Here is a 25,786-nt window from a genome sequence, read left to right as displayed (position 1 = left end):
TCACAATTAATTTGCTAAGATGTGATCACATTAGAAAAATATCACCAACATTACTATGTCAGTGAGTTGATAAGAAGAAAAGAGACAGAGAGACAAGAGAGAAATATGCTATAGGTTTGAGAGAAAATGAGATCCTATGACTCATCAATTCTAGACAGTTAATTTCTATTGATGTAACAAAATAAGTTTCTGTTATTTATAACCTTAAAATTTGTGATGTTTTGTTATGGTAACCTCCTAATTTATTAGAGGACCAAAAACTTAAATTCTATTCTTTGTCTCTATCTGTTACTCCCTTGTTGTCTTAGATGGTCTTCCTGAGTACCTTCAGGGAAGAACACTCCACGGATATCCCAGTCCACTCTGTATTCCCATTTAATTATGGATGTCCACAATTACACCAGGTATTTTATTTCCTGCACTTGGCCTATCGTTGTTGTATTCAAGTTGTCTAGTCTGTAAGCAAACTCTACCATCAAAAAATGTCTGGACACCACACATTTATCCCCATTATATTGTTTACACCCTATCCCAAGCCTCCCATGCACACTGAATGGAGCACATTCAGTATCAAAAACAGTATCGCTTCTTCAACTATCATTCCGAAAGTATACGCCTATTCTGCATCAAGATTGACCAGTGACAACCACTAAGCTGACACATTATTTTCATTTTTAAAAGTTAAATCATATGATTTGTCTTCATAAGGACTTTCATGGGTTTACCAGTCATCTGAGAACAGACGCTAACTGCTTTTCCATCGCTTTTAGGCCATTCTGCATATGCCCCTCTCAGTTGATCTACCAAAAATTGTACCCTGCTCTTTGCTCAGTGTTTAGACTCTTCCAAATTGACTATGTTTTAATAAAAATTTACTGTTATTCTTAAGGTGTTGTTTGTACAGAGGGATTACTGCTGTATAATGAGTACATTTCTTTTTAGACAATGTCACCTTTTCTTTCACATTTCCCCTCTTTCTCCCTCTCATTCCTGCACTCCAGTTGCTTTTTTCATTTTCCACATAGTGACTACTGAGTGCCACGCCTGTCTACTGACTGTACAGACTGTTTTTGCAAACAGAAGTACATCATCTTTTCTCTGGATCCTTTTCTAATGTAGAGCCCACTTCTCTATCATCTGTTTAACATCTCTGATCTACGATTTCTTTTACAGTGAGGCTTTTCCAGTTATTTTCCTCTTTCACTTTTGTTTCCAAGTTCCTTCTTCTTGACTTGATTCTCCTCTTCAAGTCACTAAGCTGCTGCTACATCTCGTCTTCTTCCTTCTCCCCTTCTTTCTCTTCTTCCTCCTTTTTTTTCTTCTTATCCTCCTGCTCCTTCTCCTCCTTCTTCTCCTTTTTCTTCATCTTTACTCTTGCTTGGATTATTCCACTCATGGTTGACATTCTAACAAAAGTCACAAGTCCAGTTCTGGTGTTTTGCGGGTTAAATGAAAATAGGTCTTACAAACTTTTCTGCCCCGGCTGGCTCTGAAGCATTATCCTCAGATCTCAACCTTCATAGTATCTAGGATTATGGATGGGAGCCACCAGAAACAGACTTTCTTTTTTTTCCTTGTATTCACATTACATATAATCCAATCTCCTAAGGAGTTTAAGTTCCAATGTGGTAAGGTTTTGGGAGCCTATTGTTACTTGATGTATCACAAGAGCATCAACTAACACCCAATACATTGTTGGCATTCAGTAAGAAACTTTTTTGGAGTTTTCTCTTTGTACAAAAGTTCACTTAGCACACCATATGTGCACATACGAAAGTTAATACTAGCCTCTATACATACAAATATATATATATATATATATAAAATTGAAGAGATAAAGTTTGGCTAATATAGTGATATAATCAGGATTACTGATTTTGTATGCTATTACTTTTGTCTTGTGTGTGTGTGTGTGTGTGTGTGTGTGTGTGTGTGTGTGTTTGTGTGTGTATGTGTTGAGGGGAGGAAATGTTCGTGGTCTTGAACACAGTGCCTGGGTGCTGTCCCGGGACTTTTTAAAAAAAATTTTGTATTACATGGGCAAGATAATGAGTACATTTCTTATCAAGCATTGCAGCCTCCTCCTTTGTTTACCCTTCACATCCCTTCCCAGCCTCCCTCCGTCCCCCCACCCAATCCTCCCCCCCATCCCACCAAAGTTGTAAAGTTCATTTTTGACATGACAACTTGTATTTCTCATTGTTGCAACTGGTCCACCTGTATCCTTATTTAAACGACTTGTTTATCCCCTTCCCCTCCACAAATTACCGACATCAAATACAGTGAAAGCAGGGGTTATACTGTGGGGGAGGGACATACAAAGCAACAAATAAATAATCTTATAAATGCATTAGAATCAAATGCATGAAAGAAAAAAAACATTTAAATACATATCTACGGGTCCATTTTCCTAACATCACATTATCTGACCTTTTTTGCTTGACTCATACATATACTAGATATTGCAAATAAGGGAAACCATGGGATCTATGCTTCTTTGGGTTTGGCTTACTTCACTTAATATAATTTTTTCCAAGTCTTTCCATTTCCTAACAAATGGGGCAATGTCATTCTTTCTGATGGAGGCATAGAATTCCATTGTGTTTATATACCACATTTTCTTGATCCATTCATCTACTGAAGGGCATCTGGGTTGGTTCCATATCTTAGCTATGGTAAATAATGCTGCAATAAACATAGTTGTGCTGGTAGCTTTAGTGTGGTCTTGTTTGTAAACATTTGGGTAAATGCCCAAAAGTGGGATTGCTGGGTCATAGGGGAGCTCTATGTGAAGTCTTTTGAGGAACCTCCATACTGCTTTCCAAAGTGGTTGAACAAGTTTACACTCCCACCAACAATGAAGTAAGGTTTCCCTGGATTTTTGCTCAAGGGTAGTGCTCTACCATTTGAACCACAGCTCCACATTCAGTTTTTAGATTACTAATTAAAGATAAAAGTCTCATGGAATTTTCTTCTCAGGCTGCCTTCAAACTCTTGTGCTCAGATCTCGGCCTCTTGACTAGCTGGGATCACATGCATGAGCCACCAGCTCACAACTCAAACTCTTTCTTATTCAGTTTTCCACTCATGTAAAATTATTGTATGCCTCAGAAATAAAACAACTATTGCATGTTGCACATGAATAAAATATTTACATCTAATCCCTCTCTACTGGATTTGTACCTCTACTAGATTTGTGTACTTCCTGCTTAATTGAGGGTAAGCTTGTACACATGAATAGCTTTGGGCTATTACATGTGGATGGAAGTGACTCGTTAATTTCAGGTCCAAGTTTAAAGATTACTTTGCACTTTCAACATCTCTCATTTTTCCTCTACCACAGGAATGCAAACATGCAAGCTAAATCCTACTCCTTTCTCCTCAAATGCCAGCATGAACAAGGTATGGAATAGAGCCCATGCTGGTGCTTGAACAACATGAACTATGAAAGAGAAATAAACCTTTATAGTTTTCAGGAAAAACAATGTATATTCATAAATCAACATAATAAATAAGTCCATTTCAACTAATATTGGAGAATGTGTCATGTCTTTAATTTTTACAACAACTTGATGAATTAGACATAACATATTATCCTCAGCAAACCGAGCACAGGGATATCACAATTGTCTAAAGTTAAATAGAGCCAATATTTAAGCCAAACTATACCTGATTCTTTAATTCAAGAAGTTGATCCAATTTCAGCAGTTGTGGGCTAAGAGTAATAAGGAGCCTAAAGATAAATCAAGGATAAGAGCTGACCGTATGAGAAATTTCTAAAGCCCAGATGTCAACATACAGTTTTTTTTTAAATTTTTTTTTACCGTCTTCTGCCAGGTTTTACACAGAAATACACGTTGTCCCTGTAAAAGGATTTGGACTGAGCACACAAGCCCAGGCAACAACTCTCAGCATGGGTGGCCACAGACTTGGGTTGTTTGTTTTACAATATGTTAGAACATTGCCAGCGAACATTTCTAAACTTCTTCTTTCCCTTTTAGTCAAACCAATTCCAAATGTTTGAAGTGCTGAATTGTGGGAAGAACTAAGAGTAACCAGAAATACAGAGTTTTTTTTTTCTTTTTTGAAACATAAACATTTTAAAGAAAAGCAAGATTCATCGCTCACTTCACTGAGGAAAAAGGAAAGGCAACTCATTACCTTATCCCAGACATCTTGTTTTAAATCCACAGTTGTTCTTAACTTATTCAAGATGTCTTTTGGTATTAGATAGATATAACTATAAAACAAGCTAAAGTTATGGGGGAAAGTAGCCTCAGAGTTACGTTAATTAGTAACGTTTATCTGTAGTAACAGGAAGTCAAGTATTTTGATTATGTTATTTGGTCTAATTTTTATTCTTTCCTTTATCTGTGCCCTTTGCCATTGTATAAATATGCCATCTTCTAACTATGCATGTATTTTACATCTTTTCCTCTTCTTTGCCCAATGGAATGTGCTTTGGACAATAGAATAAGCAAGTCCCACCATGACAACTCATACCTAAAGTTTAGGGACCCTTGTCTTCCTATTTTTTTTTCTTTTGTACTTCTTCTTCTTTCATGAGCTGAGTACACCCAGCCAAAACTGTTCATCTCAAGAGGAGGCCGAGCAACATGACAGAACATGAACCACCTCAAAAAAGCCTAGCCTACATTAACTCAACCTTGGCTAACCTTTATATTCATTAGATAAATAAACACTGATTCTTGTTTTCTTCTGAGATCTTAGTTGCTTCTTATGCAAAGACAGAGAATGGAAACATTAATCCAAGGTAGCTTCAGAAAAGGAAAAGAAGAATGTTTATTGGAAGGATAGAGAAGTAGCTCATAGAATCTCAGGATCAATGAGAGACGTGGGCCTACGACATGTAGAGAATGTAACTGGAATTGCAGCGATAAACCTATGACGGACTTCTTCCATATGAGGGTATAGTACCATGAACGTTTCTCAGCTCCCAAAGTCCTTGTGTCTGTCATTCACAGCTTCTCAGAAAAGATCACCTAGGAGCCATATTAGCAAGATTATGCAAGAAGAGCTTTCCAAACCATCCCTTCTCAGACAGTCAAATCCAAGAACAATACACTTTCAAGATACATTCGCTAGCCTGGAGGAATCACAGAAAGAAGAAAAGGCTTTAAAGAAGTTGGAAAGAACAGTTTTACTCTACCCCTGTTACTTTTTTTCAAGCCTATGAAACTAAGAAAAACCCTCTTTCCTGGGGAAAACAAAAAGAAGTAGTTGTCTGACTACACTGGTTATGTAGTTTATGGCCTGTTCTTGTGGCCCCAGGCCCAGGTCAGTCCTATGAACCTAAATAGATTAACAGTTTAGTAGACAATTTCGTAGACTTCCAGTACCAGGTAGCCTCCTTCCCACTCATACATACTTAGAAAAACCACTTGGTGGAACCAGCAGGCTTGGTAGATGGTACTGCGTGCAAACCCACCTCTAATCTTTGGTTGGGTCGACTGCTAAGAAGATTTCATTGCCACATCCTGACTGTGAGAACCTGAAAAGATGACATCATCAAATGTAGACACACTTATCCAAGGTTACAAAGATCACGAAGTATGAGAAACGCATAACCCTACCAAAGGAGGCTGAGATCTGAGGACTTAAGTTCAAAGGAAGATAACTCCAAGAGACCCGCATCTCCAATTAACCAGCAAAAGGCCAGAAACAGAATTGTGGCTCAATTGGTAGAACATAAGCAAGTGATAACATTACAAGGATGAGCTTGGGGCTCTGAGCTCAATTTCCAAAGTCCTAGTCCTAGTGTCTCTCTCTCACTCTCTTTCTCTCTCTGTCTCTGTCTCTCTGTCTCTCTCTCTCTCTCTGTCTCTCTCATTCTCTCTCTGTCTCTCTCATACACACACCCACATACACCCACCTACACCCACACACACACACCAGTATAAAATATAGGTGGAATGAGTGTAAATTCATATGTAAATGTGAAACTTTGTATGGTTTCAAATAGACTGTGATAACAATAAAGGTATGAAAAGTAAATGATTCATTCTCTACCAACGTGCCAAGAAAAAAAAGAAAAAAACAGAAGGAGAAAAGATGATCTTGAGACAAAAGAATTTGAAAGTACATTCAAAACTTTTAAGATGCAGCAAGTGGTTCTAAGAGGGAAGTTTATAACCATAAATTTCTATAACAAATGAAAATTTGAATCTCCCAAAAAGCAGCCTAGCTTTATACAGCAATAAACTCATAAAAGAACAAAATAAGTCCCAAGTTAACAGGAGGATGTTTGCAATCTCTACAAAACTTATCAGTATCTTAGCTAGCATACTTTTTAAAATGATTCAAATAAAAATAAGAGAAAACATTGCATCACATAAAAATATCATTCACATTCAACTGACATCTATATAGTATTAGAAACAGCAATCTTAAAATATGCACAGACTACAATAAACCCAAACAAATTTCTTGGAAAAGAAATCTGGGGATATCATACTTCCTGATTTCAAAGTGCGTCTCAAAGTTGTAGTATTCAAAACATGTGGCATTAGAATAGAAATGTATAGACCAATGAAGCACAATCAGTTATAAAATAAATTGGTGCATACACACATAAAACAGACAGCAATAATACCAAATGATATTAAAGAATTCAAGATATGTTCTTGATAAAACTGGGGATTCACATGCAAAAAGATGAAAGTTGATTCTATCCTGGCTCTGATGGCTCACTCCTGTTACTACTAGCTACTCAGGAGGCTAAGATCTGGGGAGGGCAGTTCAATGGCAGCCTTAGTTAATTCCATGAGATGCTTATCTCTAACAAATTGCTCAAGAAAAGCCTGAAGTGGTGCTATGGCTCAAACAGTAGTGCATTTGCCTTGAACAAAAATAAAAGAAACTCAGGAGGGGCTGGGAAGGTGGCTCAGTGGTAGAGCACTTGTCTTGCATGCATGAGGTCCTGGGTTCGATTCCTCAGCACCACATAAGCAAAAAGAAAAAAGCCGGAACTGGTGTTGTGGCTCAAGTGGTAGAGCGCTAGCCTTGAGCTGAAGAGCTGACCCAGACCCAGAGTTCAGGCCCCACGACTGGACCCACCCCCCAAAAAAAAAGAAGCTCAGGAATAGCACCCAGGATCAACAAAAAGAATTTTTAAAAAGAAAGTAAATTGACTATCGCACACAAAAAAGTAAAGTCAAAGTGAATTAAAGACTTAGAAACATATCTGAAGCCACCGATGTCTTAGGCAAACACAAGGGAAAATTCAAAAAGATAGAGAGAGCAAAATCTGCAAGTGAGGTCACATCAACCTAAAAAGTTTCTGCTATATAGCAAAGGCAACAGCTAACAAAAAGAAAAAGAAAATATGTGTGTGTGTGTATATATATATATATATATTTTATATATATATATATATCCAAGTCATGCATCTTATAAGAATTTAACTTGCAAAATATATTTTAAAATATTATTCACAAAAAATAAAACCTCTGTGAAATACTAGTCTGACCACATGCTAAGTACTTTCACAATTTCTTGGTGTTCATTCTATGAAGAATTCACCTATCATATAAGAGAATAATGGAAATTACTTTGTTAAGGCATAGAATCTAACAGATTATATTCATTATTATCACAATCATTTAATTCATTCAGTGTGGAAGAGATTTTTTTTCTTTTTACAAAATATCACCCTCAGAAAATCTAGTACAAGGTTTAGAATTTAGAATTACAATCACACTAAGAAAAAGCAGTAACACTTTTTCTTTGATTATTATGATCCATGAACTGTAGTAAAAGCTTCCCCAAATTTATTTCAATTAACCATGAGAAGAATCTAAAAAGAAGTCATTATTATCTCTATTTTTCAGAAAAAATTAAATGCTGCTGAGAGAAAGAGAGAGAGAAGGTTCAATTTGTTCTTGGCTCATTAGCCAATAATAAATGGCAAAGCCATATTCTAATATTGTATGTATTTTTCTATAAAAAGAAACCAGGTTATATTTATTTAAAATTACAGAGATACTAGTAATATAAACATTTAAAATATAGAGCTGTGGATGAAGGAGAAATGGGGATTCTACTACTTTTTATAGACCAAGTTGATCCATGAGTGAAGACACAGAGTTCACATGTTCTTATAGAGAAGAGAATCAAATGGTCACAAAGTTACAGTATATTATATTCTTTCTCTTTTTTTCCTTTTTTTTTTTTTTTTTTGGTCGTGGGGCTTGAACTCTGGGCCTGGGCGCTGTCCCTCAGCTCTTCAGCTCAAGGCAAGTGCTCTACCACTTGAGCCGCAGTGCCACTTCTTGTTTTTTGAGTGGTTTATTGGAGTTAAGAGTCTCACGGACTGTCCTGCCCAGGTTGGCTTTGAACTGCTATTCTCAGATCTCAGCTTCCTGAGTAGCTAGGATTACAGGCATGAGTCACCAGCCCCACCCCCACCCCCCGGCTAGGAAATTGTATTCTATACTGTAAACTAGGGAAGAAGTTAGCATTTCAGAGCTCATGTGTGTCTGGCAGGGAAATTACTAGAACACATCTACACCATGCTATATAAGTTGCTGATTGATATTCAGTGAAATAAACAAGTTCAGTGTTCCTTGGAGGCTCTCCCATAGAAGCAGCTTAGCCAGTCCAACCTCTGCATTCTGTTTTTACAGTTCTGTGTCTCCCACTCCAATCCAATCCCAGCTTCCCTAGACTCATGAAGGCTTTAACTCACATACATGTTATATACATATGGGCCATTTGTTCTGCAGTATATTACCCACTCATTTTACGTTTGATGTATTTATTTTTAATATTTGTCTAACTCATTTTATAAAGCACTTGTCCACACATTTCCCCCATTTAAATTCTCAGGATATTCTAGCAGAGTACATAGGAAAAATGATATTTTGCTACATATAACTGAGAAAATGATGCATAAAATAGTTTATAATGGTGTAACAATGTGTTTCTCTGACCTCATATCCTAATACATTGATCATGTCAGTAATAACCCAAGACAAGTTAACTGTCCAGGCTCTTTGACTTTGGTCCTACTGTGTCTAAAGTATTTTCCTTGACCTATTTTTTTTCCATTAAACCATAAAGCCTATTGAAATGCCTATATTCATGTCTGTGATTTCTTCAAAACATCTCTAGTCTGAAAAAAACTCGAGTACAGTTTGTCTGCATTCTTAATTTTAAGAGTTTCTATATAAAGGGAAGTATCCAGCAAATACTGTCCATAATTTACAAAGCTAACTTGACCATTCAAGTAACTTAGAATTGTTATCAACTACTTCAGAACAAAGCTATATCGTTCTACTTGTTTAGCTCCAGTGTTTTATCATAATTTTATTTCAAGCAGACCCTTTGCCAGTTTGATCTGGGAAAATCCCTCTATCCCCTGGTCTATGTAGATAAATGGAGACATAGGCCTCTTGTGAGCATTAGTTTTATGCCCTGTGGTCCTTGAACTCTAAATTCTATTTCTAAGAAAGAGATAAATAAAGAGGCTCACCAGCCTTTGCAAAGGAAAACACATCTGCATAAACATTTCATGTTTTTGCTCCGTGCCCCAGCTTGAAGGCTATTTACTCTTACAGCTGTCTGTCTTTACTTCTCTTTGCAGTGTGTTCTTGCTATTTTCACATGGCCATATCATTTGTCAGATCCCAGATTGCCATGCAGCCAGACTGACCAAAAAGTGCCTACTGCTATGTCCTTCTTTCTCTGAGAACTTTATTAAAGCTATTCCTTCATTAGGGTTGAAAAAGGTATTTATTGTAGAAGATGCCTATTTGCTACCCCCAACCCCTCCCCAAACACCACGTTATGCTTTTAAAATAAGACGTTTAGCTTATTATATTTCTACCATAATGGTGATGGATCTTGAGAAGACAACATTCAGAAGACATGGTAAAAAAAAACTGTTCCATTGGCATAATCCTTGTTGTTATGAACAGTCCCAAATCTAATTCGTTCTGAACAGTCACAATCAGGGAAAGTCAGTCAAGGGTTCTCATTGTCTTCACTGTGCAAGAGCACAAATGCAAGTTTTCTGGAAAAAAAAAAGGAAGAGATAAACATGATTGCCCTTCCATGTGAGAGCTAACTAAACACAGTAAATTTACTTCAAGTAGAACAGTTCTTTCTCCAGTCACAGCTTTTGTTGACCCTAAGTCTTTATAGACTTCAGGCTTAGATTTTTGACTAGGGAAAGACAAAGGATTCTCGTTCTTGTTCTATATCATTCACCCTATAAATGCTTTTAGCTAAAGACAGGCACGTTTATTGCACTGAACTCAATCCATACTCATTCGTGCAAAAGTTTAAAATGATGGCTATTTAATACAAAGTTATACTATTCCCGGGACACCCTACACCATCCACAGGAGGACATGTGGGTATGTTTTAAGGCACTGGAACAAAAAATAAAGGTTTCTTGGGCAGTCTCTGTAGCTTTATCTTTTGTGTGTTCTACACCTGGTCTAACATTTGGCCCTGAAATAGTTAAATCATGAACAATCACATGGCAACAGAATAATTGAAAATTTTGTTTATATCTATAACCACATACTTTGTGAATATGAAGTTAAGCAAGCTGAATTACTCAGACACATGTGTATTAACCTAGTAGTTTCACAAGTTATTTCAAATAACTTAAATTTTGATTTTTAAGAAACTACATATTTGCCTGTGTCTTTGAAGCTGCCTTATTATTTTTAAATGAATTCACTTGTTTAAGCTCAAATGGCTAGCTCTGACAACAAATACAACTTTTCTTTGCCCATTTCTTGATACTTACTTGAAGGTATTTGTTGATGTGAGTCTGAAAATCTATATTATTTTCCACTGGGATTACGAAGTTTACTGAGAGAATTTTGCTTTATTTGATTTTACCTTTCTTTGAGAACATGAGAGTTTTTACCAGTGTCTAGTAATTTTTTTCTCAATGAAATTTATGGCTTAGATAAAATGAGCTCACCCATTGGGTGCTATACAAGTAGCTTCCTGCGAATTCTCATGGCCAATTATTTTCAATGTGCCAGTAGCACATAAATCTCAAAGACTATAAAAGTGTTTCTTCTAAAGGTATGCTACACTCTATAAATTCCAAGGTTGCTAGCCTGCACCTAAAACGGTAAAAGTTCATTTTATCGTTCATCTTTTATTTTTCATCCTAAATGATTTCTTAGTGCCTGAGAATTATATTTGATAAAGAACAGCAAATCTTAAAATTTTATTTCTTTTTCAAAGTACAACCTTCTGAAGAATAAGGACTATCCAAACTTTGCTTTGAAAATGTGTTTATAGGACCTTGCCCACCCAACCTCACACCCAGTGACCCAACTTCAAATTCAATTCAAGATTGAAGTATAAAAGAAAGAAAAAAGAAAAAAGGAATGAAAGCAAAAATATATTTTTATATATCCCCAAGCAACACAAATAATTAACGTCTACCAATAATTACCCTGTGAATTTATAACTAAAAGTATCTGGGCCGGGTACCAGTGGCTCACACCTATAATCTTAGCTGAAATCTGAGGATCGTGGTTCAAAGACAGCCAGGACAGGAAAGTCTGTGAGCCTTATCTCCAATAAACCACGAGAAAATCAGAAGTAGTGCAGTGGCTCAAGTGGTAGAGCACTAGCCTTGAACTGAAGAGCTGAAGGACAGTGTTTAGACCCAGAGTTCAAGTCCCACAGCTGAGCAAAAATAAATAAATAAATAAATAAAAAGCATCTGGTTTTTAACTCTAAATAATCTGAGATATGAATACATCTTAAATCAAGGCAGTGGCAGATTTTCAGTGAAGTAGTGTTTCTTTATGTTGTCCTTAGGAAAGGACTTATTGAAAGATGATATCTACCAGACAATATTTTAATATAGGGGGGAGATGTATGCAAGTTCTACCTTTTTCCTTAAATCTGTCCATTGAATGTTACAGATAGCATATTAATAAGTCTATTGCCTTAAAAGATAATTTCATATATCCATAGATGGCATTTAACTAGAAACTATACAATTAGGAAGGAGAGAAGGAAGAAATTTTCATAAACCCTGTCCTAAAGAATAGGCTAAGCAACAACTTTCCAGTTATAAGCAACACCCAGAGGTATGATTCTGCACAGAGAATTCTACCTGAGTAGTAGATCTCATAAAAAATAGCTTATTCTTGAAAGCTCTGGTATTATTAAAAGGGAATTAAGATCATCAAACAGAATGTTGAGCAGTTATTGACTGGAAGGGCCTCAATTAAGAGCCAAACAATCTGGGTGCAGCCTTTTATGAGGAATGCAGTTGTCCCAAAATTTCTAGCATCTTACAAAGTGCAAACAGTAATAACAAATACACCACAATGTGGTAAGTAATTACCCTTGGTGAAACAGAATCTAAGTATGTATTGAAATATATACCAATTCTTTAAAAGAGGCTGTTTATTATATGATACATCATTAAAAGACATTTTGTTAGGAAATTTCCAAACTTAGGATAGGCTACAGCTGTGAGACAACTCAAGCAATCATTCTATCCTTATTTACTTTATTTCCACTTAACTATTTATGGTAACAATTAATTTCCAGTGTTCCAGTGAGGATTTTTTAAGGACTTGCTTTTTAACCATAATTTATATAGATAACTCAATAATACTTAGTTTGAAATGTATTAAAACTAAGCAATAATGGAATATATTTATGATCATTTTTAATATGCAACATTAAAAATAATTTCCAAGTAAAGGGTGTAGAAAAGTGCTCTGAAGTGTTACAGAGTTGTAGCTAAACATCAGGAAAGCAATATATTACTAGACTATAGCATTCTCTTCATATGTTTAAGTTTTTGTTTTCTTTTTTCGTGCTTTTTGTAGTGGATGGAAGAGGTGCTCAGGTGGCCATTTAAACCCAGTCATTCTGTATATGATCATTTGAGCCACTTAACCAGATGTGGAGCTTTTTCACTATTGATCACAAGAAACAGTTATGTAAGTTCTCTTTAAACATCAAGTGACTGGCTCATGAAAACAGTACATAAAGTAAAGAAAGAAAGAAAGGAAAATAGCTCTCACATCTGGCCCTATGGATCTATTCAGCTCTGTGTGGCCACACCAGTGGAAAACCCATTTGGAATCACACAGAAGAAACAATGACCTGATAAAATGCAGGGCTATTTTATTTTCTAGACACACAAATGGGTTACATCTTGGCTAATGGCATTCCTTAAAGCCAAAAAGAACTAGAAAGTTTCTGTACCAATTGGAGGAGTTACTCTGTTCACACATTCCATGCTAAGTCTATATATATGGCCACTTCATAGGTCATCAGCAACATAAAGGATTAAACACATTAAAGCTTTGCCATTTCGAGGCTATGCACATCTGCAGTCTAGTTCACATTCTAGAATGTTGCTATGGATTAAACATGTGGTAACTCCTAAATTCAAAATAAATGAAGGGGCAAAAGGGAAAAGGAGGACTAGTTTCTCAACTCTAACGGATTCCATTAAAAGCAAAGGGAATGACTTGAGTTCAACAATAGACACTTAAAACAATATAATAAAGGGATTTTCTGACTTTTAAGTTTATAATAGTACCAGTGGCAGCTGTAAAAATGAATTACACTGACTGCCCTTGAAGGGTGGTTGATATTATTCAAAATCTTGGACTTACACATCTAGGATAGAATGATATATGCCAAAATAATCTTGATTTTTTTATTTCTTTGCTGCCTCAAACAAAAGTAATTTATCCAGTCCTTTTTCTGGACAAGCATTATTCTAATCCTTAAGATAGAGAGACAAAGTGAGAGAGGGAGAGAGAGAGACAGGGAAAAAGAGAGAGAGTGAGCAATTGAAATAAATCACTTTGTGAAACATTTAAATGGAGGACATTGGATATAAAATAATGGCATTTATTACAATAAAATGCATTAAATTATCAGCAGGGACAATAAAACAAGTATAAGAGATTTCAGAAGAAAATTGAACTAGAGATAACAATAAGAATATATTTAATCTTGAAGAAAAAAATAGGACCACCAAAATGATATAGAAGATGTAGAAAGAAGGTAGAAAAAAACTCAGAAAAAATTGAGATGACTGATTTCTAATTATGAGAACTTAAAGAACACTCACAAGAAAAGGATAATAGTATCCAGCAAAAGAGAAAAGGAGACGAGGGAAGAATAGGAATGAAGGATAAGTATGTATATCAATTTGCCTAAACTAAGGGGTACTGATAAATCATTATTTTTGCACTTATCTGAAAAGTATCTCCTGAAATTATTAGCATGTTAATCAATAGACTGAATGTATGAAATTACTCTCATTAATGTGGGTGAACACAGAGGACAGTGTGGAGGACCAAACAGAATGAAAATATAGAAGAAGGCTAATTTGTTCACTCTGTTGGAACTGGGATATTTATCATCTTCTGGCCTCAAACATCAGCACCTGTGGTGCTTGGACTCTTGGCTTTTGGAATCACAGCAGGAGTTGCATCATAGCTCATCCTGGTTTCTCAAGCCTTCTCACATATATTGTAGTTTGCCACTGGTTCTCCAGCTGATGGATGACCCATGGCTCCTCAGCCTTCATAAATGCAGAAACCAACTAAAAAATAGGTTTGTTGGTTTTTTTCTGAAATCTAGTTAGGTAGGAAAGAAACAGGAAAAATATAGTGTCCTGGGAATTAAAAGAAGAATGTTTTAAAGGAGGAAATACTAACCATCTGTCAAGGCGAGAGGTGAATTGGGTATTGTAGCTCCAAGAGAAGAAGAAAATAATTTCTGCCACTTCTTTCTACCTGTGATTGGAAAGAGCCACAATGAACACCAGTCTTCCTTCCAAAGTCTACAAGCTGACAAGCCCATCTCCTCTGGAAACAATCTACCAGGAGCGGAATTAGTGTTTTACCAGATGCTTGAGCTATTCAGAATCCAATTCAGTCAGGTTGACACCTAAAATTAGCCATGAAAATATGGAAACTAATTTTTGTTGTCTGTCTTTTGCCTCTGCCAGTGTTATCTACTTTATAAGAGTTTCTTTTCAATGAAACACTTAATGAAGAATCAGTCTAGGGTATCCTTTAAATGGCTTCAACACTTAGAAGAGAGATTGTTTATGTACAAGTAAGTAAACTTATTCAGTAAATTCTCTGATATTACTTTAAACTTTTTAAAAGTTAATTCTCATTCTCAAAATAAATATCAAGGTCTTCTCCTGAAAGGACCTAGGAAGCTGATATTTTATTTGAAGTAAAGTAAAGATAAGAACACACTCAAAGACCCATGGAAACTGTGTCAAATGAATTTTCTGAAAGATTTATTAAGCAATTTATTTTTCTCCATTACTCACTTTCCCAGCATACCTCTTCATTTTACCACTAAACATATAGAAGGAAAATCCAATGTTATTTTATTCCATTGTATTTTTTTCTTAGAGATGTGTAATCAATATCTATTCAAGCCCAGAAGTGGTATTACAGAAAAAAACTGAGGTTATTTAAATTTTAACAAAATCTGGAAATATTTTCTTTAACACAGATTATAATATTCATGTGGTTTGTCTCTAAATGTGGGTTCATAGACAGGTCCGGGCTTACAGTCATGATGTATACAGAAAGTGAAATTACAGTGCAAATGCAACTCAGAATTGTTTAGACCTCACAAGTTGCTTTAACCTATATTGAACACTTTTTACATAGCCATTTCCTAAGCTAAGAGAATAGAAAACAATTCAAACTTTTCAAAGACAGTAGGAATAGAAATACACACAGATTTTATAAATTTACCATAACCATTACCCTCATCGTCATCATTAATTTTACCAACATTATCACAATTTTTTGGAATCTATTTATTGTTTGTTAGACACTATGCAATGAATATGTTAAATCCTTTTCATCTTCCCATTCTCTCTCCCTTTACATAGATGAGAAAGATAGAGCATAGAACATTGGAATAACGTGGAGAAAACCTACTGTCCTCCAAGAATGGGGCTGGATTTCCAAATCCCACACTCTGTCATGGAGTCAGTATTCTCCTTCATTATATGACATTGTTTCCAAGATAAGACTTTGAAGTCAGAAAGACCTAATTAGTTTTAAATACTGTCTTTGTCACTTTTACTATAGTAATAGGTAGAAAATATAGCCTTTCATCCCATTTATTTTGTCTGCAAAATGTGGATAAACCTCCTCAAACTCTTGAGTTGCTTTTAAAAACTGGAAGAAATTTGTTGGCAAAGGACATGTCATGGAGTCTGACACAGACAGGTTTTAATAAATTAACTACCATTTCTACCTTTGCTAAAGGCACATTTTTTCCTGATTATCATAATGACCTAGGCAAATAGACCTCCCTTTTGCAAAAACCTAAAATTAGTTCTCTAATAATTTCAAAGGCTAAATTTGTAGTCACCAGAATGATTTCCCACATCCCAGCACTCTACATTTGTGTACATATTCAGTGACTGATGCATAAACTTTATTTAAAAAACACCCTTCTTCAGTCACTGAGATGACTAATGTTGCAACTTTAAATTCAAACAAGTTGACATATTAATTTATAATTGGTCCTTTATAATTTCCCTGTGTAAAAAGTATTGCCCACAAATAAATATTAGCATTTCTCCACAACTGGAGAAACTGGAGAAAATCACAACTGGATTTTCTTACATTGCAAGGAGGGAAGACTCCTCAAGTGGAGAGAGGTTTTATCCTATTATTTATATAGAGTACAAAAGTAGAAATGGACTGGCGAATATGAGAGCAATACATTCTATTTTCAGAAAAGTTTACAATATATAATAAGAGTTTAAATAAATACAAACTAGCACTACAGTGAAACATAAACATAAAAGAGAAAACCCCTTTGTTACCTACCATGAAATGAACCACTTTGAAAGAAAAAAGTACTTGGATTTTAAAATCCTATGTGTTTAGACTCTTGCTATACATAAACATCTTCCAGAGTATATTTTAGGGGAATCATGTACTGTTTCTGAAGCTATAGTTTTGTGTGTGAAGAAGGTACAGTATGAAGTTTCCTAATGGACTGAAATGAAGGAAAAAGGAAAAAAATATCAAAGGAAAAAATAGATTAGGGCAAAAATCCTTTATCAACTCCCTGACACATTTAGAACTATTCAGAGTATCTGTTTGTTCTTTCCTTTAATTAAAAAATATATTTACCCCCAAAATACTGGAAAATGACTTGCGTATTAAATGCTCATCACTGTAGAATTTTTTAACTCTATTCCAAATGTACTAACAAGGCGCAGATATTCTTTACATAAACCAAAGGTTGTAATTTATCTAATCCTGAGTATGTTTTTGAGGCTCACTAAAAACATGCACCATTTGGAAAGTACATTTGTATCTCAGACAAAATCTTATTGAAAACATTTTCTATTAATGGCCTCAAATTGCTTGAAATTCCATGTTCATTCATAAATTGAGTATATAACTTAATGCCAAGAAAGGGTACATTCTCAAAATTAAAATGTTTCCCTTCATCAGAGCAGAGAATGATAAACTTGTTGCTGTTTCTACAAACAGGTCATGAGGAGATGCTCCCTTCCTGCCTCCAGAGTCTTTATCCACTCCTCCTCACAAACTATCCCTCTGTACATGATCATAAGAATGATCTTTGCTGTGGAAAATTTTATCAACAACCCCTAAAATCCAAAAAGACATCTCTATAAATTTAACTTATCATATTGATCTGTAGATCAAGTAGGGTATGACAATGTATATCCCTGATGATATACATTAACACTAGAGAGAACACATTTTCCAACATCTGAGCTATGGATTGGGGTGTTTCAACAAGTTTCATGGATTAAAAATTCTAGAGTCTCAAGTGGATATGAGTTAATATTCTACCTATTCTACTATTAAGAAGCTTGAAGTTTTTTTTTATAATAGCTTTTTTTCTGATTTAAGTAAGTCTAAAGTTACCCAGAATTTCATAAGTTTTCTTTCTCAACACAGCAATGGAATTAGTCTTTGGTAGAATGCTCCCAGAAAGCTACTTTATTTCCTTTCTTCCTCTTGCCTCCCGTGAGGAATGTGAAGTCTTCCAGGTATCTCCATCAAAAGTAAAGAGGAACATAATTTAATCCTCAGTTGAGGTAGACATCTTCGTTTCTGCTTCCTGCTATAATTACCTCTTTCATTTTAGTGTTCTAAAATTACTGAGTCTTTATGATAAACCACCTGAAATCATTTCTTGGCCAGATCAAATTAAGTTAAAGTCCATACAAGAAGGAAGTCGGAGAAGATTATTAGAAATTTAGAGTTCAGGAAAAAAATGCTGAAAGTCATCTAATATAACCATCAACTTGATTTATGGGTCCTTTCTGAAAACTCTTAAGCTTGTAGAAAGTTAATGCTCCTGCATCTACTCTGTTTCATGTGCCCTTACAGAGCACAAAGTTCACAGACCTACACACAATGGATTCACAATAAATATTTCTGACAATTGTTGAAATGCATAATACATAACCTTGTCAGACCTAACCTGTCAGTGCTTATGGGTGAATATAAATTATTTCCCCACTCGGTGTCCACCTTTATAAATTCTAAATGCTGCTTGTCCACTTTCAACCTGGAGAGGAAGTTCTTCCTTAGGATTTACTGGATCATGGAGGATGTACGTCAAGAACAGTAATGTTACTTTAATGCAAGAGTCTGTGTGTTAATATGATATATTTCTGCTATTAAATTTAAAAGGCTTTAGGAGAAAAGGTTTTAGTACTGGGCAGAAGACATTTTACTACATCTGGTTTGGCATTTCAAGAGATCTTCCCCTAGCAAGTCTTGCAGTACACTCTTGAAGAACTGGAGGAAAAACTGTCTTATTTTATTCTGATCTGTAGTAAATGAGAAATTTCATGTAAGGCGAAATTTGCCTTTCTCCAAGTCAACTTTTCAAGAGTCAAATGTAGAGAAATTAAGAAAGAAATGAAATTGGTAGAGTGAGCCTTAAAATGAGATACAAATGGAAATCAAAGACTGGCTTCAGGCACAATGCTTTTCTCTATAAAATCATCAGAAGAATCAAATAATACATTTATATATTAATAATTGCTGTCTGAAGAAGCAAGCCCCAGGCTATAGCTGCTAGCCTCATAACTTCTACATATGGTAAACTGAGGCATGCTTGATTTAAAAAATTATGATGCTGAGCACTGGTGGCTCACACCCATAATCCTAGCTACTAAGGAGATTGAGACCTGAGGATCATGGTTCAAAGCCAGCCTGGGCAGGAAAGTCTGTGAAACTCTTATCTCCAATAAACCACTAGAAAACCAGAAGTGGTGTAGTGGCTCAAGCTGTAGAGTGTTTGCCTTGCGCTGAGGGACAGCTCCCAGGCCCAGAGTTCAAGCCCCATTGACCGACTATGTATGTATGTATGTATGTATCTATCTATCTACCTATCTATCTATCTATCTATGAGTGATCAGTGCTCAGGCCTCTTACATTTTCAATCTCATTTAAAATCACAACACACAACACTCAGGAGAGTAACATTTAAATATCTAAGTTGCTTCAAAAACAGTATAGACTGTGTAATCCCCTGTGCCCTCCCAAAAAATAAAGAAAATGAATCTGTTTTCATTGCCATTGAGTTAATCTGTGTTTGTGAAAATGGCAGGTTCCTATATTACAACTCTTCCTGAGGTTTCTTTACAAGCTAGATGAAGGTCTCTGTTACATATTTAAATATTTGCCAGATATTTTTTTTGTTGAGAAGTAACAGAATAACTATTTATGTCATGGGTCCACTATAATAGTCATGTCTTTGTTAATTGAATGACCTTGGATACCTTCAGAAGTTCTGAGCTTCTGTTTTCTCACATTTATAATATATAGAAAAAAATGATGTTCATGTAGAGTTACTGTAATCGTTAAAGCATGTAATGCATATGGTATTTGCCATATTGATTATTTAGCATACTGATAACGCATTGCAAAGTTAGTAAACTTTCAATGAGTAACACATTTGAACTGAAAACTTTAAATATCATATGTATGTGGATCTGTTTACAACTATTCATATTGAATACTTTTGAAAGAAAATTTGCCTTGATCCTGATGCAATCATTGTACAACAGTTAATAGACATATTCCTGTGATTGCATTGGTAAAACATGAGGCATTCAAAGGTGTCTGTGCATCTAAGTTGTGGATCCAGATCCAACACTAAAGACTTTTTGTTCAGGAACTCACTTTCCTCAGTGGTAATATGAGGACAACAATATTTTCTCTACAGTCAGGATAGTTTTGAAGCAACAAATAACCCCATAAGTAAAGTCACCAAAATTTTTAACTAACACATGAAAGTTCCTAGTATTAATAAAAATTGACTAGCTAATCATTCTAATTTTGATTTATTACTTGCAAATATTTCTCGTGGCCCCAAGCCCATGGCTCACAAGACTGCTTTAAAAAATCCCTTAATCAATATATCTATTTTTGTTCAATTAGTGGATGAAGTAAGGGATTGTTGCTGTGCTACTTCTGTGTGCAGTGAAGATTGTAATGGAGATGAAACCACTGCAAAGACAGAAAATCTTTAAATATACATGATCAAAAAACGATGATATCGTCTGCACAGTCTATTATTGTGAGGTATTCAGAGAATAATCTCTTTCCTATAAATACCTATACACCTGAGTTTTGAAAACAAGAGGCCAAATATCATCACTGATTATTGTTAGTGTTAAGATTATAGAGGATTTCACTGTACACACAAAATTGTTTAGCAAGGTTTCTTTTTATAATTATTTTTTACTATGATCACAAAATAGTTTATTAAATAAATTTGAAGCCATAAATACATTTGTGAATACTTTTAATGTTTTTCTATCTTCTAGCAAAGAATAAGAATAAGAATCTATTTTGCAGGGTTTCTCTGCTGTAAGCACACTTGAAGAATATAAAACCCTAGATCTCCATTCTGCTTTGACCTATTCGGTTTTGGAAAAGAACTCTAAATACTGGGTGACATACTGGGAAACATGGTAGACAGTTGCATTTGTTCCTAGAAAATACATTGGGTCTCCATCATATTTGACCTTCTGAAAAATATTCAAGATTATAAACATCAAGTATGTGAGCTTACACTCAGAGTTTAGATAAATGAAAGTTACATCTTCTATTTGCATATATCTGAAATTAAAAAGGGCTTATTCATATATTATTACAATTAACTTTATAAGGATTCTGGGCCTTGTTCTTATAATTGAATAAAAAGGTGTATTTAAGTGGCTATGAAGTGCTCAAGCTTGAGCCAGAATCAAATCTTTATTTTTAAATCACCAAGGGATGTTCAGTAAGAAGGAAGGGAAAGTAAAAAGGAAAAGAGATAGAAAATAAGAAAGGTAGACGGTAAAGTCACATGGGGGGGGGGAAGTGAGGCACAGAAAAGAAAGGAAATATCAGAGTAGGAGAACAGAAAGTAAAGGGTACCAAGCTGCACTTCATTGGATAGACTGAAGCACCAAGCTGAACTTCATTCGATAGACTGAAGCACTGACTTCAACATTTCAACTGATTTTGTCTGTCCTCTAAATTCTTTCACACCGTTAGCAACACCACTAATGCATGGAAAAGTTATTGAAAATCAATAGAAATCAATGTGTTTCACTGACAACAATGAAATACCTTAAAAACTTATGTTAATGGCTTAACATTATTAAGAATCCCTACAATTAGATATGAGGTAGAGGACTGACCCCAGGATGTGTAAAATCCTTTCTGTCTTGAAAACACTTTTTTTAAAGTGTATCCTATAAGAAATGTTATTTCTCTGTTTCTATTGCCTTGGTTAAATGTGAGGAAGGACCAATCAGTTCAGCTCTGTGTGCTCAACACTGGGACTAAGGTGGTTTGGAATAGGTGGTATTTCCTGCGCCTTAGTTTTTTACCTTTATTTTCTGAAACTTTCTCAGGGAAAAGTAGGAAACCTCATTTCACAATTAGTTCTCTCTTGAATGTCATACTCAGGCAATAAATACAAAAAAATAAAGAATTGAATTTTTATACTGACAATGTTGAAAATTTGTCATTCTAGAAAAAGTCAGTAGTCATTTTTATATGGGTAGATTGGAGGACTTATATTTTTTTAAGTTGGCATAATACTTATTTGTGCTAAATCACATTGTCACTAAATATCTGTTGAAGAGTTGAAATCCCTTGGCTACCTTTTAACTTTTGGAAACAAAAACAAGTTGGTTGCCCTGAACTTACACTAGTTATTGCAAATAAGGGAAACCATGAAACCTATGTTTCTTTGGGCCTGGCTTACTTCACTTAATATAATTTTTTCCAAGTCTTTCCATTTCTTAACAAATGGGGCAATGCCATTCTTTCTGATGGAGGCATAGAATTCCATTGTGTATATATACCACATTTTCTTGATCCATTCTTCTACTGAGAGCCATCTGAGTTGGTTCCATATCTTAGCTATCACAAATAATGCTGCAATAAACATAGTTGTGTTGGTAGCTTTAGTATGGCCTTGTTTGTGATCATTTGGGTCAATGTCCAAAAGTGGGATTGCTGGGTCATAGGGGAGCTCTATGTGAAGTCTTTTGAGGAACCTCCATACTACTTTCCAAAGTAGTTGAACAACTTTACACTCCCACCAACAATGCAGTAGGGAACCCTTCTGGCTACATCCCCTCCAGCATATGTTGTTATTAGAGTTCTTCATTATAGCCATTCTAACTGGAGTGAAGTGGAATCTCAGTGCTATTTTGGTTTGCATTTCTTTTATGGCTAGAGAGGTTGAGCATTTCTTTCTGTGTCTATTGGCCATTCTTATTTCCTCTTCAGAGAAGTTTCTCTTTAAGTCATTTGCCCACTTATTTATTGGGCAGTTGTTTCTTTGAGGATTTGTTGTTGGGGGATTTAGTTTTTTTTTAGTTCTAAGTATATCTTGTTTTGTTTCTGGGTCTTTATTGAGAAAATTTCGGTCTGTGCCTAAGAGACCTAAGGTATCTCTTATTCCTTCCTGTAAGGTTTTCAGAGTGTCTGTTTTGACTCTGAGGTCTTTGATTCATTTGGAGTTGATTCTGGTGCAGGGTAATATGTAAAGTGAAATGAACCACAAGATAGGGTCACAAGTGGTTCTTTTCTTGCTCACTATTATTTTTAACATATTTAAAATGAACTATGTGAGTTTTTTGTTTCTCTTGCATGTGAGTCCCCTACAGGATAACCCGTTTTCAGTGTATTTGATGTCGATGCCCTGCATCTTGTATATATACTTCTCTAGTTCGGGAAGGCGAAAGGAAAAAAAAACAAAATGCTTAAATAAGAATACAGGTTGACCCATTGTAACAATGAAATGTACAAAACACTATGTTGAAAACAAACTTCACAACTTTGGTGGGGGGCCAGAAGGGAAGGTTGTTGTGGAGGTGGGAAGGAAGGGATGGTAGGGGGAAAACAAAGGAGGAGCCAACAATGCTCAGTAGGAAATGTACTCATTACCTTGCTCATGTAACTGTAACCTCTCTGTAACAGCATTTTTACAATAAAAAAAATAAAAAAAAAACAAGTTGGGCTTGTCTTTCTGTTGCCTCCCTGCTAAAATGATTTAAAAGAAAATGCATAATTTGTCACCGTCTCTCGGCAATCCAATCCTATCATGTCATCTCTCCCTTACCATATTCACCTTGCTTCAACCTGCTAATCATTTCCTGCAATCTGTTTTATTTATCATGTACAATTGGCAAATGAGATTGCTAATTAGTTTATGCATTAATTACGTTTCCATCTGTGTTCCCTTTTAGAGAAGCAGGTACAGCAGTGGCAGCTCATTAAGACTAAGGATGGTCCATTGCCTTTCTCCTCCTTGGTTCTCCTCCTAGCCCGCATAGATTTTGTTGCCAGGTATATGTGGAGTAACAACACCTTGGAAGTAACTATTGTAACTATAGTAAGCCCTGGCTAAGCAGACCCAGAAGAGAGGATGCAGGCAATTGTTATGTGAAGATTGAGATTCAAATATCGAGAGGGAAATGTAAATATGCAAATAGCAAGAGGAAATATTATATAGTATATATATATATACAAAATTGTATGTTATTAGCCATAAAAAGTATGCTACTTTATTTACCATATATGTTTAAATTTTAAATATATTTGAGACTATAATTAAAGTCCAAATTTGGATATTTGGGAAAAAACAAGTAGCTACCATTTTTTTTCCATAATCTAAATGCAAGATATATTCACAGAAAATAGAACCAAATGTATGTGGGGTAGAGAATTAAAAGAGAGAGAACTGGTCTAGGTAAATTGCCATGATTGCTGACTTACACCTGTAATCCTAGCCACCCAGGAGTCTGAGATCTGAGGATTGCAGTTCAAAGCCAGCCTGGGCCTAAAACTCCTCCTGAGACTCTTATTTCCAACTAACAACCAAAATAACTGGAAGGGCACTTTAGCTCAAAGTGGGAGGGCACTAGCCTTGAGCAAAAAGCAAAAGAGCTCAGGGACAACACCTAGGCTCTGAGTTCAAGCTCCATAATTAAAAACCACGAAAAAAATTAAAAAACCAAAAGTGGTTTATAAACATTCATCAGTTATTCCATTTTAAAAAAAGATAATAGCCACCACAGGTATTGTGTTATATTGAGAAAAATGTGAGTTGCCATACAAGTTCCCATTACTGCTCTTCTATTCACACATGTGAGAGTAGTAGTTATTTAAACGTCATAAGAGCCTTCCAGAATGTTTTCTAAGTCACCTAGTTTATGATAGGTGAATAAGGAGATAGGTAGTCAGAGGCACATATATACCTACACCAGTGTGAACACTTATATATGCTAACTGTTGCTTAAATAAATGCTGTTAAAGCTGCGTCCACCAAAGACCACCATGAATAAACTCTCTGTCTGACAACTTCAAATGGCTTGGGGGAAGATGTGAAGAGCAACCACTCCTGAGGCCCTCCTAACCCATATCTACCACTCCAGAGAAGGGAAGAGAGCCTCTGGTGAGCAATATGGGCTTCTTTTGAAAGATGCCAACCTCTAAATAAGGCCAGGATCAATTCTAGACTGGCTGCTGTCTTTCAGACAGAGTTACAAGGGAGATGAATTGGTACTGAGGGCTGTAAAGAAGGTAGGACAGGTCAGCTGCTGGGTATCCCCAGGATGGAAATCGTAAGCCAGGACTAAGGCCATACTGGGTGGAATAGCAGACACTAAAGGAAAAGTTCACTAAGACATTTCCCCTTGAAACCCACATTTATGTGGCCTTGGAAGTTTCCTAGTAAACTAAAAACTGCTGCTGCCTACATCTGTATTTCTACACTTTCTCACGTCAAGCGGGGGTTATTTTGTTCTGTTTCACTCTAGCAGCTGCTCATCGATCCTTCCCTTTCAGGATTTTACTATAGAGATATAGATATAGGTGGTTATAGACATAGATAGGTGCCTAGACAGGTACAGATTTATAATACATATGTAGGAAGTATGCTACATAGATGCAATTATGATTCATAAGATGGGAAATTATGTCCTAAAACACATATTTACTTTTAATATTTAGAAATCTGAATTTACCCTTCTCAGTACATAAATCTTCTGGTTATTTTTAATGATTGTACAGTACTAAGAGTAATTTGTGTCCCACATTATATTGTCTGTTTTGCTTGCTGTTCCCATATGTGTATTTAAATAATTCTCATATACACAGATGCACACAAAATACATATACATACAGATATGTCCTTCAGCACTTTAAGATGTATTTTAAACTATAGCTTTCTATATGTAAGTTGCTAAGTGAAA

The sequence above is a fragment of the Dipodomys ordii genome, unplaced genomic scaffold, assembly GCF_000151885.1.
Source record: "Dipodomys ordii isolate 6190 unplaced genomic scaffold, Dord_2.0 Scaffold2, whole genome shotgun sequence".
Taxonomy (NCBI): Eukaryota; Metazoa; Chordata; class Mammalia; order Rodentia; family Heteromyidae; genus Dipodomys; species Dipodomys ordii.
Note: the sequence above shows the minus strand (reverse complement) of the source record.